Here is a 13,361-nt window from a genome sequence, read left to right as displayed (position 1 = left end):
TGTATAGGGCGCCACCATTTTGACGTTCCCAGTACGTACTAGGGGTGAGGCCTGATTGGATGCTGCATCCTCAACCAACCCCTAGTACGTACTGGGGGCGGAGCCAAGGCCTGTCTGTAACGGGCCCAAGTTACCAGTGATCCTGACCATAGCTTCAAAATATATTATGGTCAAATGTGAAACCCAAACTCAGTGTAAAAAGCCATGGAAACCAATAGAGTAACCTTGGACAAGAAACGGTCTCTCACCCTTAGCGGAAAAAATGGCAATCCCCCTCTGAGCAAATCTTGCCAAGAAATCCCAGTGATAGATTCACCTTATGATCACCATAAGCTAGAAATGACTTGAAGGCACACAGCACTAAACTTACTTCTGCCAGTCACTAAATGCATACAGGGAACTTGATCTTAATTGGGACAGTAGTAGGATTGCCAGATTGATACAGGGTTCCTGTATCTTTAACAGTTAATAGCGCCTGGAGCAGGAAAATGCAGCATAAAGTTCTGTTAGGAAGAGCTATACAATGTCTCCACCCCCAAATTTACCCTTTTATCTAATTCATTCCCCAGCCCACAACATTTACTGGTTGGTGGAGAGCTGGGAGAGAGCTGAGAAGCATGCTGCTAGTTTTCTATAGCTGGATGTACAGCAGTAACATTCAGTGCTTATGTCCAGCTATAGGACCATAGCTAGACTCTTCTCTGCTCCCCTGCCCTTCTCTAGCAAGTAAGTAACCATGTTAGGTGGGAGGATGCAGCAATTTTAAAAAAAAAAAATTAAGAGAGATAGGAGACATCACATAGTTCCACTTGATGGAACTTCACACTACACTTTCCTGGTCCAGGATCTGTTAACTACTGAGGTTTCAGAAGCCCTGTCCCATTTTCCAGCTACCAACCCTGGATGGTGGAATAGCTGGGAACAGTGTACTGTAATTAGATAAATTTCAGTAAATGGGGTGAGAAAATGGAAGAAACTGAGGACAAGTTAATATATTAGCTCTAAAGGCACGTGTAAAGACATTGCTTGTATCATACATGTGATGTAGTGGAGTGCAGTTGACAAAAGCTTATCCCACCTAAAACTAATCTTTAAAATGCCCTAAGTGACCTTTTTACCTGTATTGTAGGCAAGTTAGTTGACTAAATAACATAAGTAAAGAAAATAAACTTGGGCCAGTTGTACTCAAGGACAGGATTAAGCATTAGAAGAGGAAGGTGGAAGTAATCTGACATTCTTTCACTTCATAGGTTTCACCTGTGGAGGTATGCAAAGCACAGTGAAGGGTGTGTCTCCTCTTTATGTCTCTTGTATGTATATTCTATTCCTGTGTGAAAGTATTCCTCTTGACTTTAACTCCAGTTAACCTATATTCCCCTACCTTCCAAATCTCCAGCAGAAAGTTTCTAGAATCTGTGACAACCTAGAACATTGATGGAATGACAATAAAATCAGTTTGCATGTCTTATGAGTTGGAATTTACAAGAGATCAAGACTAGTGTGATTCTTATGTATTTGTGGGGGAAAAACCCCATTTTTTTGTCTCCTAAAAACAGAGATAGATCTAAATTGGGGGTCCTTTTGTATTTATAAAGTCTTCAGACTCTCTTCTGAAATTAAAATCAGGACTTCTTGAACACACCATTGCCTTCAGCAGTGATTACGCAAACTGAAATTATTAGAAATATCTAAGGTGCAAGAGCAGAATTAACTATTCTGAAAAATGTGTTACTAACAACCAGTTTGTCTTCATTTTATCCTTCATTGGATCTCTTAATATTTGTTTGCAGTTTGTGGGGTTTAAAATCAGCACAAAGCTTAATTTGGAATCTTACATAGAAATGTCTTTGTAGCATAGATGGGATATGCCACCTTGAAACCTGTACTCTTGCTCCTTTTTACAGTAAAATCATAAAAAGCTGGCAGGCAAATAAGAGATGGATCTTAAGCCTCTATTAATAAAACAATTAAAGTAATAAAATATGTCTTACTATTTTATTAATTTCATTGCTAGGACATAAAGGGCTTTGGGTGAAATCTTGTAATCAATTGGAGCCTTCCCCTGGGGGTTCAAAAAGTCAAATATTTTATCTCATATATTTGCACTTAAGAATGAATGCTTTAGTTTCATTTTAGTTAGTAGTGACAAAATCGGCCACATTTATATTACATAAGAGTAGTTCTAGAAATAATGTAAAAAGTAGTAGAGTGTGGGCTTCGTGAAAGGGACGGTTCTGTCAACTACTCTGCCCTCCTTTTCCAAAGATTCTCCCTGGAGAGGGGGAGAGACAGACAGAGAGAAATGTGGCCACTATAGCAATATATTAAAACCAGAGTTTGCAAACCTTTTTTCACATGGAAGTTTCTTTGATTGGACTATATCTTCCATGTATTTTTTTAAAACAGTGCAGTCGTCCCTCCCAGTTCGCAGTCTTGCCGTTCACGTCCTTCGGTCTTTCATGAACGGCAAGCCGGGAGGCACATAATGACATACACAGGAGCCTTCCCCCACTGGAATCAATGGGGCTCCAATATTGGCAATTTTCCTAATTTGCATGGGGTTTGTGTGTCCAGAACGGATCCCCTGCGAATTGGAAGGGACGACTATACTTTCAAATGTATTAAAAACCGAAGAAGGGAAAGTTCAATTTCCAACCAGGGAAATACTTTCTAACTTTTTAGATTTTGTGTTGCTGTTTTTCATATAATAATAACAATAATCCTCCACTTTTTCCGCTTAGTTTCTGCAAATCCAGGCTCATTACCTCTCTGGTTAAGTCTCTCCATCCGGCATGTGGACCTCCTCTCTTTCTACTTCCTTTCTTACTTTTCCTAACACTATCATCTTTTCTAATGAGCCATGCCTTCTCATGATGTAGCCAGAGTACAACAGCCTCAATTGGATCATCTTCCTTGGCTTCCAAGGAAGTTTCAGGTTTGATCTGTTCAAGGACATATTTGTTTGTCCATGATATCGTCAGCACTCTTCTCCAGCACCACATTTCAAATGAATTTATACTCTTCCTATCCTATGTCCTCACTGTCCAGCTTTCACAAGTGTACATGGTATTGGGGTGTCAGTGCTTGGACAGGTCTAATTTTAGTGTTTGTTTGTTAATTTCTTGACTGCAATCTCCACTCTGATCAATGTTTGATCTTAGGTATGGGAACTCTTTTACTATTTCGATTTCCTCATTGTCTAGGTTGAATTTATGTATTTCTTCCATGGTCATTATTTTTATTGTCTTTATCTTCAGTAATAAGCTTGCCTTTGCACTTTGATCTTTGACCTTCCATAATTATTGTTCTAAGTCTGTGATTTAAGACCTGAAGACAGAGGCTCCTCCCTCCCTAACTGTCATCGTTCGGTCTCTGAGGGAGAGGAAGGCTGGCTCTCGTACCCATCAGGGGCTGGGCTGAAGAAGGGGGCTCCTCCTCCCTAACTGTCATCGTTCGGCTCTGAGAGGAGAGGAAGGCTGGCTCAGTACCATCAGGGCTGGCCTGAAGAGAGGCTCCTCCTCCCTAACTGTCATCGTTCGGCCTCTGAGGGAGAGAGAAGGCTGGCCCAGTACCATCGGGGCTGGCCTGAAGAAGGAGGCTCCTCTCCCTAACTGTCATCGTTCGGTCTCTGAGGGAGAGAGAAGGCTGGCCAGTACCATCAGGGGCTGCCTGAAGCAGAGGCTCCTCCCTCCCTAACTGTCATCGTTCGGCCTCTGAGGGAGAGAGAAGGCTGGCCCAGTACCATCAGGGCTGGCCTGAAGAAGGAGGCTCCTCCCTCCCTAACTGTCATCGTTCGGCCTCTGAGGGAGAGAGAAGGCTGCTCAGTACCATCAGGGGCTGGCCTGAAGAAGGAGCTCCTCCCTCCCTAACTGTCATCGTTCGGTCTCTGAGGGAGAGAGAAGGCGGCTCAGTACATCAGGGGCTGGCCTGAAAAAGAGGCTCCTCCCTCCCTAACTGTCATCTTCGGCCTCTGAGGGAGAGAGAAGGCTGGCCCAGTACCATCAGGGGCTAGCCTGAAGAAAGGAGGCTCCTCCTCCCTAACTGTCCTCGTTTCGGCCTCTCTGAGGGAGAGAGAAGGCTGGCCCAGTACCATCAGGGGCTGGCCTGAAGAAGGAGGCTCCTCCCTCCCTAACTGTCATCGTTCGGCCTCTGAGGGAGAGAGAAGGCTGGCCCAGTACCATCAGGGGCTGGCCTGAAGAAGGAGGCTCCTCCCTCCCTAACTGTCATCTTTCGGCCTCTGAGGGAGAGAGTAGGCTGGCCCAGCTCCATCAGGGCTAGCCTGAAGAAGAAGAGCCCTCCCTCTGGTCCATCTGCCTTGGTCCAGGCCTCAGAGGGAGAGAAGAATGCTGGACCTGATTCTCCCCCCTCACCATTCCCTTCTCCTTTTGTGTCGTGTCTTTTAGAGTGTAAGCCTGTGGGCAGGGAACTGTTTGTTATCCCCTCTATTGTAAACCGCTCGGATTCCCAGTGATTGGGCGGTATATAAATAAAACCTATTATTATTATTATTATTATTATTATTATTATTATTATTCTGCTAGTAGTATGGTGTCATCCATATATCTTAGTTTGTTGAGTTCCTTCTTACTATTTTCACTCCTTCTTCTAACCCTGCTTCTCTTATGATATTTTCTACATAGAAGTTTGACAAATAGGGTGGTAGAATGCAAACTTGTCCAATAACCTTGCCAATTGGGAACCATTCTGTTTCTCAACCTTATTTCCTCATTTCATTAATTATTCTAGTTTAATAACATCACCATGTTTAATGACATCATCAGCCTCCTGTAATGTCACCAGAGGTTATCCTTGTGTCTCAGATTTTGGTCATAAAATGTCAAGGTCTGGGATGCTCCTGACATGGCAGTCACAGGAGAATCCCAGAATGGTGGCACATGTTCCAAGTTTAATGGTCTTCATTCGTGTTGCTAATAATGCTGCAGGAAAATAACTGAAACAAACAAGGCAAGTTTTATGCTCTTAGATAAATATTGTAAAAGTGTCAACATCTGCTTTGACTTTAGTAACTTTAATGCATCTCTATAAATTGAGCCACATATTTGAATATATTACTCAAAGCAGTATAAGATGCCATTTAGAGACATTTCTGAGAATATTGTTCCTCCAATACACACACACCCATCCTTCCATACTGGAAGGATCTCACACAAGTCTACCTGGAGAATGTGTGAAAACTAACCAAAACCTCCAAACCCTTATCCCCTTATTCCTGAGAGATTGATGGGCCATTCAGTAATGATTTCCTCTTAAACCGTTTTGTCTGCTGCTGTACTCTTGTTTTCTGATTTTCAATTTCATAAGCATCTATAGCTTGTTGTAATCCTTTGAGCTATTATGTAAACTTGTTAATAGACACTGGGTAAATATGACGGCGCCAGCCACCACACATCTTTGCTAATGCAGTCCTTGGCTACTGTACCAAGGCCGATATGTATTGGCGGATTTGCATTAGCATAGACGTTGCTCATCCTGCACTAGATAATGGACTCAAAGGTTAAGAGCAAAGGATCGCAACAGCCCCAATCAGCAGAGCTTTTCTGGGGCTAATTACCTCTTCACTGCGCTGACTCTAATGTGACATGTTTATTGCCTTAACTAACAACTCATTAGCTTAGTTGATGTTTTTGTCAATATTAATTCGTTCATTTAAGCCAAGTCAAAGCTTAAACAAAGATGTCCAGACTGAGAAGTGGGCAGCAGAGTGACTTTTGTTTAGTTCATCTCCTCTTCCCCCACCCCAGCGCAATTTAAACAAGATAAATGTTGACAAGAAAAATATTTAGACTGCTGTGTAGGTAGAAGGTGTGTGCTAATGTGCTTGTGCTCAAGATCCATGGTGCTTTATTGAAATAGGAGGAGGCTTACATTGTTTGGGAGTAACATGCTTAACACATTAAAATTCTCACTTCATATGTGTCTCAGGAAGGACCAATTGCTTTTCTTTGAAAATTAATCTGGTCTCCAGTAGGTTAAATTAGGTACCTGGGAGGATATGCTGATTGGCCGACTCCTTCTCAGCTGTTAAATATGCCAGGCAGATTGTTCAATAAACAAAAATATGAAGCTGAGTTTTGAGAACTGCCTTTAGGAGGTGGGGAGGGGACATAAAAATCAATACTTTGTCTCAACCACAGCAATAAGTAGCTAAATGAATGATATTAAAAAGAGCTACTGTATAATAGCATCACAGTAATGATCAATTACATTTATCTAGGAAAGTTACTTGTTTAGCCCTCATTCACATTTTACTAATGGATGATTGCTGCAGTTCATTATTTCAGCGTGCTTCATTTGAAAATGAAAATAATCCATTACAAGATTCATTATCACAACCTCAGCATGCATAATCTGGACATGGAAATAAATGTGACAGAGGCTTTGTGCTACATAGGGACTGCCCTTGTGTTTAAAAAAAGGAAGGAGTAGAGGGAAGAGATGAGAAAGAGTAGACCAAATTAATTTTTGCATTTAAGAGGAGAGAAGCTGATGATGTAGGTTAGTATGGATTGCAAGACTCCCAGCCACTTTTCCTAATTGAATGTAGCTGTTAACTCCAGTGCAGTAAAGGTAAATGAAAATGTAGAGTTTATTGTGTTATCTGTGGAGAGCCATAAATGTTCAAAGTGCTTTTCACATACCACTACTTCATAAGGATGTGGTGCCAAAGGTTTTGGTGTCCATAAAACTTGGAAGAGCATGTAAGATCAGCAGTATAGAATGGTCTTACTGTCTGTCAGAGAATGAAATCAATATTTCTACAACAGTAACTTCCAAACTCTGCTAGATACTCTTAAGAGCAGGCTTTGCCATGACTCCAAGTTTGTTCCCTTATAACACTTATATTTTTATTTTTTTTTATTTTTTTCCATACAAGTGGGTGGATAGACCAGAAATGCTGAAAGCTGTAGACACTTCATAATACTACAGGAGAATTCTTGAAAATTAGTAAAGTCTTGTTTGCAACCCTTCTAGTATGGGTGGGTGTGACTGCGTTCCTTTCGCCTTTTAACAACCTAAATTCATTGTACTATATGTTTTAATACATAATATGACTCTTTTTCAGGAGTATGAGCATATATTGTGTTAGGTTGAGTGTTTCAAAGGATCGTATCCAGAAAGTGATAGAAATTACTTTATGGGAGTCATTTTTTTTTTTTTTTTGCTTATATCTCTATGTGAGCAGGTTTGCAGCTTACAAGATCCTCTTCCTTTAGATCTGTGGACAGTGGGACAATTATAGAATATTACAATCCGGCCATTCTTTCTGAGCCCAGAAGCTGTGGAGAATTTTGAATACATAGCAATACTTAAAATAAGTGGTCAGTCATTAATAATTCATTTGGCATTCTTTGTAACAGCATAAATCTTAGTTAACTAATTTGGTTTTAAAGTGCTTGTAATAAGGAATCTCCAGGGCTGTAACTCTTAATTGAGCTATTAATTAATGCTCAGTTATTTTAGAGCAACATTATGTTCTTCCAGTGACTTGTCAGCCATGAATGTCAGCAGCCATTTTGGCTGTCATTTCTTTTACCTCTGCCCATGTCATTATGAGCTGGCATACTGCATACCCAAATGTTATTTTTGTTTGGCATTGATATGGTAGTATGATCATAGGAGATATATTCCTGTTTTAAAGCCACAACAAGGTTTGTGCACCCAGGAGTGCAAAGCATATTGAAAGGACATTGTAAGGATGTCCCAGCATTATTTGACTTGTTCGCACACACAGGGAAATCTGAGAGGGACACACATAGGCAGTAGTTAATGGCAACAACAACAACAACAACAACAATTTATATTCTGCTTAATCTCAGGGAATCCAAGCAGATTACAGCAGTAAAATAACATACAATTAAAAGAGAAATGCATTAAAAATCCAAAAATCCCCAACCCTCCCCCCAGCATAAAAACACAATAGCCGATTTGTGGTGGCCTCTGCCTGATGTCAGGTTTTTCCATAGAATCCTTTCCAACACTTGGACTATGCATTGTTTAATTTTGTTGATATTGTACTCCTCATGGCCCTGTATGTTAGTCACCAGGCTTGTTCGTTAAAAAGTTGTGATCCATGTTTGTCAGTAAACTTTCTGTGCCATTTCTCCACCACCATTTTTTATGAGAGCCATATTGAGATGGCCACAGTGTCATAGATATTTTGAAGCTCAGTATTCGGATGACAGGTGAGGCAAATATGATGATAACAGGAACTTACCCTAGCTCAGTATTCTTCAGTATTAATTTGCTAACCAGTGGATTCATATTACAAGCAATCTCACCTCAACATAAGGAAGAACTTATTGATAGTGAATGTTGTTTAATTCTGGAAGAGACTGCCACTGAGGGTTCTTTGGAGGTCTTTAAACAGAAGATGACCATCGTTTAGGACTGCTTTCATTGTTTATTCTTGCAAGTCAAGGTGTTGCACTCAGTGGCTCTGGCAGTTTCCAACTTTGAAGCTATATAAATAAAGCACTTTGTCAGAAAAATTCCAGGATCACTTAAAAATGAGTTTTGCATTTAAGTTTCAAATTTCATAATAAGATTACTGAGGTTCTCCCTTTCTTCTTTAGTTTAGGTCTTTTCATGTGTAGTTTAGTCCTGGGGCTCTTAGGGTTGGAGCAGAGTGACCACACATCCTCCTCTTCCAGGACATGTCCTACATTTCGCCCTTCAGTCAAGGAGGAATTTCAAAATGTCCTCTATTTTCAGCATATCTTACAAGCATGAATTAAAAATTTATTACTGTTTTTAGCTTTTATTTTGTAATGTCTTACATTTTTCCTGAATGTCCCACATTTTGTGGTGCTTTGTCCTCCTTTATGGTTATGACATCTGATCACCCTGGGTTAGAGTGATTTTCATCTTAAATGGTCATCTCATTTTTTCACTGACATCCTTACTGGTCCGCAGGTGCATAAAGTAAGTGGTAGTGCATATTTTGTAATTACTAACAGTTAAATCATAATTAATCCATGTCAAGTACTCCTGGTTGTGCATTCTGGCTTAAGAACATAAGAAATAACCTTGCAAATCCATCATTTTGTCAGAAGAACTCCAGAAACCAACAAGTACATTAGAAGCTCTGTATTAATCCATTGGTGAATGACAAATTTATCCTTCTATACAACCCTGTTCTAATGGACTAAGAACAAAACAGTTAAATACTAGGCAGTTTATTGATGATAATTGAGGACATTAGATAACAGGGAAGGAGACAGACCTATCTGTGCTGATATTATATGGATAGAACAGAGAGGTCAGTTCTTGTCTCTTTTACACAAATGGTCCTTTCCACAGATAGAAAAATGCCTTTTATTGCATGAGGGGGCAAGCAGCAACAATCTTCCCTTTCCTCTCTTATTCGCCCCCCCCCCCCCGTGCCTTTTGCTTTTTGAAAGTAGTACTGTGAAATGCAAAGCACAAATAAATTCTGTCTCAGCTTATCAGCAAGCGTTTTAGACTATCACATATGTTTGGCTTCTGAATTTTCATTTGTTGAAAGAAGGAACTGCCTCTGTGGCTGTATGCTCTCCCAGAAGAAAAGGTGGAAGCAATAGCTTCTATTCAGGCTAACCAAAAATACGCAAAGTGTTACTGTACAGCATATTCATGAGTCAGATTCTAGTTATGTTTTAAAGGATTTCAGTCCACTCTTGCAATATTCCTCCCTACAATTAAATCTCTGCCAGCAGCATTCATACTGACTGAGTGCCACTTCTAGTGGTTTTTCAAATGATATCTTCAGCATATTGAGGAATGATTAAAGATTGTACATATATTCTCATTAGATTCCTGCAGTTGCTATGTCTCCCATCCTCCACCACAGCAATTAAAGTTGATTGGAAAAGAGTCATTATTGCAAAAGCTGTTCTGTCAGTTTACCATATATACTTGTGTGTGTCGAGAAATTTTACTCAGAAACTTGATCCAAAAAAATCTGGATTGATTTTTCCATAGCTCAAGTACTGTACTTTCAATCTTTATCAGAAAAAGGAACCATGCACAACTCTTGAGTAGAATAGCAAAAGTTGGGAGCTTAGTTTGGGAGAGCCTGAAAGAAGAACCAGTCTCCTCTATTCTGTCCACCACTGCACCACTTTTGACCTTTTTGAATGCCTGGGCAGGAAAATGGCAGTAGTGACAGCATCTCTTGGGCACTTGCTCACAAAGGAGTGCAAAGATAATAAAGGGGGTCAGTGCTTCATTTAGGTTCTCCCAGGATCGATTAAGCTCTTGCCTTTTGCTACTCTGCTTGGCAAAAGGATGATTCCTTTTACAATAAGAGTTAATACTGTACCTTAACTTTTATCAAAAAAGAAAATATCCACTTAATAATAATAATAATAATAATAATATTTATTTATATCTCGCCTCTCTACAAAATGCAATCGAGGCGGCTGAGTGTAGTGGTGAAAGGCCTTTTTGAATGACTGATTGGAAAAATGGCTGCAGTGGCAGCCAGGGGTGGCTAGTTTCTTGAGGCAGTGCTAGTGCTTTTGCCCCTCCATGGAATGCATATAAGGAATCCCATGCATCACATTTTCATAATCCTGACTGTACCTGTTCGCCTCCCCCACACATCTTACAGGCACCGTTTATTGTCATCATCATGCAGCCTTAAGGGAGAGCATAAACAGTTATGCCTGGCAGAATTTTGTACGTTCTTTGGCATAGTTCCTTTGCTCATCCTTTACATCCTTAATTACATATCCCTGTGTTTTACTCCCAACTTATCCATGGATTATATCAACATTCATAATTTTGGCCCCCAATCCCCCAAAACATGACTTATACATGAGGTTGTACATGAGTATATACAAGAATTGATGTGTTGCTGTTTTGATGGGTTGGGGAAGGTTAACATAGCAGCTGAGGACCATCACCATCTTGGTTTGTTTCAAAACTCCAGATTTTACAGCATGCTGTTCAGAGAGAGCTTGAGAAAGATAGTAATAGCAATAACAATAGTAATAGCACTTACTTTTCTATACCACTTTATACTACTAAGCACTCTCCAATCGGTTGACAACGTGCTTGCCATTTGCTCCCAACAACCTGGGTATTTACTTTCCCAACCTACAAAGACTTCTCAGCTATTTTCCTTTGTCCTATAATTCTCTCACACACAAAGGCCCTCGTCTCAAGAGGGATGGAAACTATAATTGAGAGTGTGCTATTTACAGGAGAGGTATTATTGACCCCATCCTTAAGGATTTGACATCTTGAACATAGTCTGAAGCATAATTCCCTCACAAAATATATGGGAAATTTTTGTATATTCTTCTATCCCTTGTGTGTGTTTGTGTGCGCGCGCACATGCCTCCATGCCACCTGTTGAGTTACAGAAACACCATTAATTTCATAGTTTTTCTTAGGCAAGGATACTCAGACGTGGTTTTGCCAGTTCTTTCCTCTGAAATATAGCCTACTACAATACCCGATATCCATTGGTCTCCCGGATCTCCCTGGACTCCAAGCCAAGTACTAACTAGGATTGACCCTGCTTAGCTTCCAAGATCAGATGGGATCTGGTACACGTAGGGTATTTAGTCCCTTTCCATCTCTTAACCAAGTTTCCATCTCTTAACCTGCCCATGTTCAGTACTCCACCATCAAAGATAATTGGTTTCCCCCCCCCCTGTTTTTCCTGTGCTCTTTGTGCGCGCATGCTGAGGGAATGTAAGAATACACTACAGTAGAGTCTCGATTATCCGACCTTCGATAATCCGACATCCTGGATTTTCCAAAGTCGCTGCTCAGTGATTTCTTTACATTTTCAGAGGACTGAACTGTTTATACAGTATGTACTGTACATCACAATGTTGATCAGTGATTTCTTTACATTTTCAGAGGACTGTTTATACATTACAGTGTTGTTACTGCAATGTTACTTCAATACGTTTGCAATTCATAGTGATTTCAAGGCTTTTCTTGGACCTTCTGGATTATCCGACATGTTCGGCTATCCAACTATCAGCCCGTCCATTTATGTCAGATAATCGAGACTCTACTGTATTCTAAAATTGCAAACAAATAAGGCTGTTCATCTCTTGGTCATCTGGCACTGGGGATTGGACCTTCCACTTATTGGAAAGGTAGAATAGATACTTGAGATATATCCCATGTTTTGGCCCTTCTCCATAACTCAAGAATCAACTCACCGTCTTCTCTGTTGGTGCTGCTTCTGAATGACAGATCAGTCTGTAATAAAGCAACTGCTATGCATGATCTAGTTGAAAATGAAGAAGGTCAACCTAGTGTGTTTGACAGACACTGGGGTGGATTATCTTAGAGGAGTGGATTTCTTCCAGCTTTGTCCACCTAGATACTTAGGGCAGCACCAACTTAGGCCCGGGGGCAGAGGGTGGGGAGAAGAGTTGCCATCATCCATAAGAATTCCTTCTCCTTCATGAGAAACGAATCTTTCGAAGTAGGCCTGTACTGGACCAGCAGTCTCCTTCCCTGAACTGGTCTCTATAGGAAAATGCCAGGGTGCGGTTGAAGGGGACTTCAAGGGCTAGCTCAGGACTTCATGGCTACTAAGACAACAATGGGGCTGTCTCAGCACATGTTTGATCAAACACATGAGGCAGGACATACCCTGGATCCCTTTTTCACTGGGGGAGGGTGGTTTAGCATCAACCCTGTTTCAGCAACCTTGCTGTTATGGTCAGATCATTTCCTTGTTAAATTTGGTTTGGAGGTAGCAGATCCTCCCTGCAAAGGTGGAGGCCTACTAAGATGGCCCACCCCTAAAGTCTTATGGAATCTGAAGGATAGCAAGTAAAAGTTCACATTGTTACACCTGTCCATCAGATGTGTTAAACAGGTACTTATGTTTCAGCTTTTGAATTCCTCACTTGTAATGAATAAGTACTACTTGCTTTTAATGTTTTCTTTGAGTAGCTCTGATGGCCAAAGGATTCTGTGTTTGAATACATCAGCAGTAGCAACTCAAAACTTGTACCTGTAGACCAGGGGTAGGCAACCTTTTTGAGCCGGGAGCCGGGTTGCTGTCCCTCAGACAACTTGGGGACCAAAGCCAATAAATAAATAATCAAATAATTTTGTAAAAAATTAAATAAATAAATGGGACAAATGGAGGACAAAATTTTCAAATGGAGGACACTTTTTAGGAAAAAATGGAGGGCACGCGAAAAAAATTGCTGATTTTTAAAAAATGTTAATATAAATGCATGTTTCTAAGGCTTCTATAGACAATTGCCCCCCTTGCCCGCCACTTGCCCCCCTTGCCCGCCACTTGGCCCCCCCTTGCCCACCTCCTCCTGATAGGCCAAAGGCCCCACGCCCTCACACGAGAAGCCAAAGGCTCCGGC

At 40.8% G+C, this 13,361-nt stretch overlaps 1 protein-coding gene across 3 annotated transcripts in view; it reads left to right on the top strand.

Annotated features, from left to right (window-relative positions):
• Positions 1-13,361, top strand: part of WDR7 (WD repeat domain 7) — a 323,814-nt gene that overhangs the window by 199,185 nt on the left and 111,268 nt on the right. The gene's annotated exons all lie outside the window — the stretch shown is intronic.

This window comes from Sceloporus undulatus, chromosome 2, assembly GCF_019175285.1.
Source record: "Sceloporus undulatus isolate JIND9_A2432 ecotype Alabama chromosome 2, SceUnd_v1.1, whole genome shotgun sequence".
NCBI classification, from domain to species: Eukaryota; Metazoa; Chordata; class Lepidosauria; order Squamata; family Phrynosomatidae; genus Sceloporus; species Sceloporus undulatus.
The sequence above is the reverse complement of the archived record's forward strand: the minus strand, read 5'-3'. Positions and strand labels throughout refer to the sequence as shown.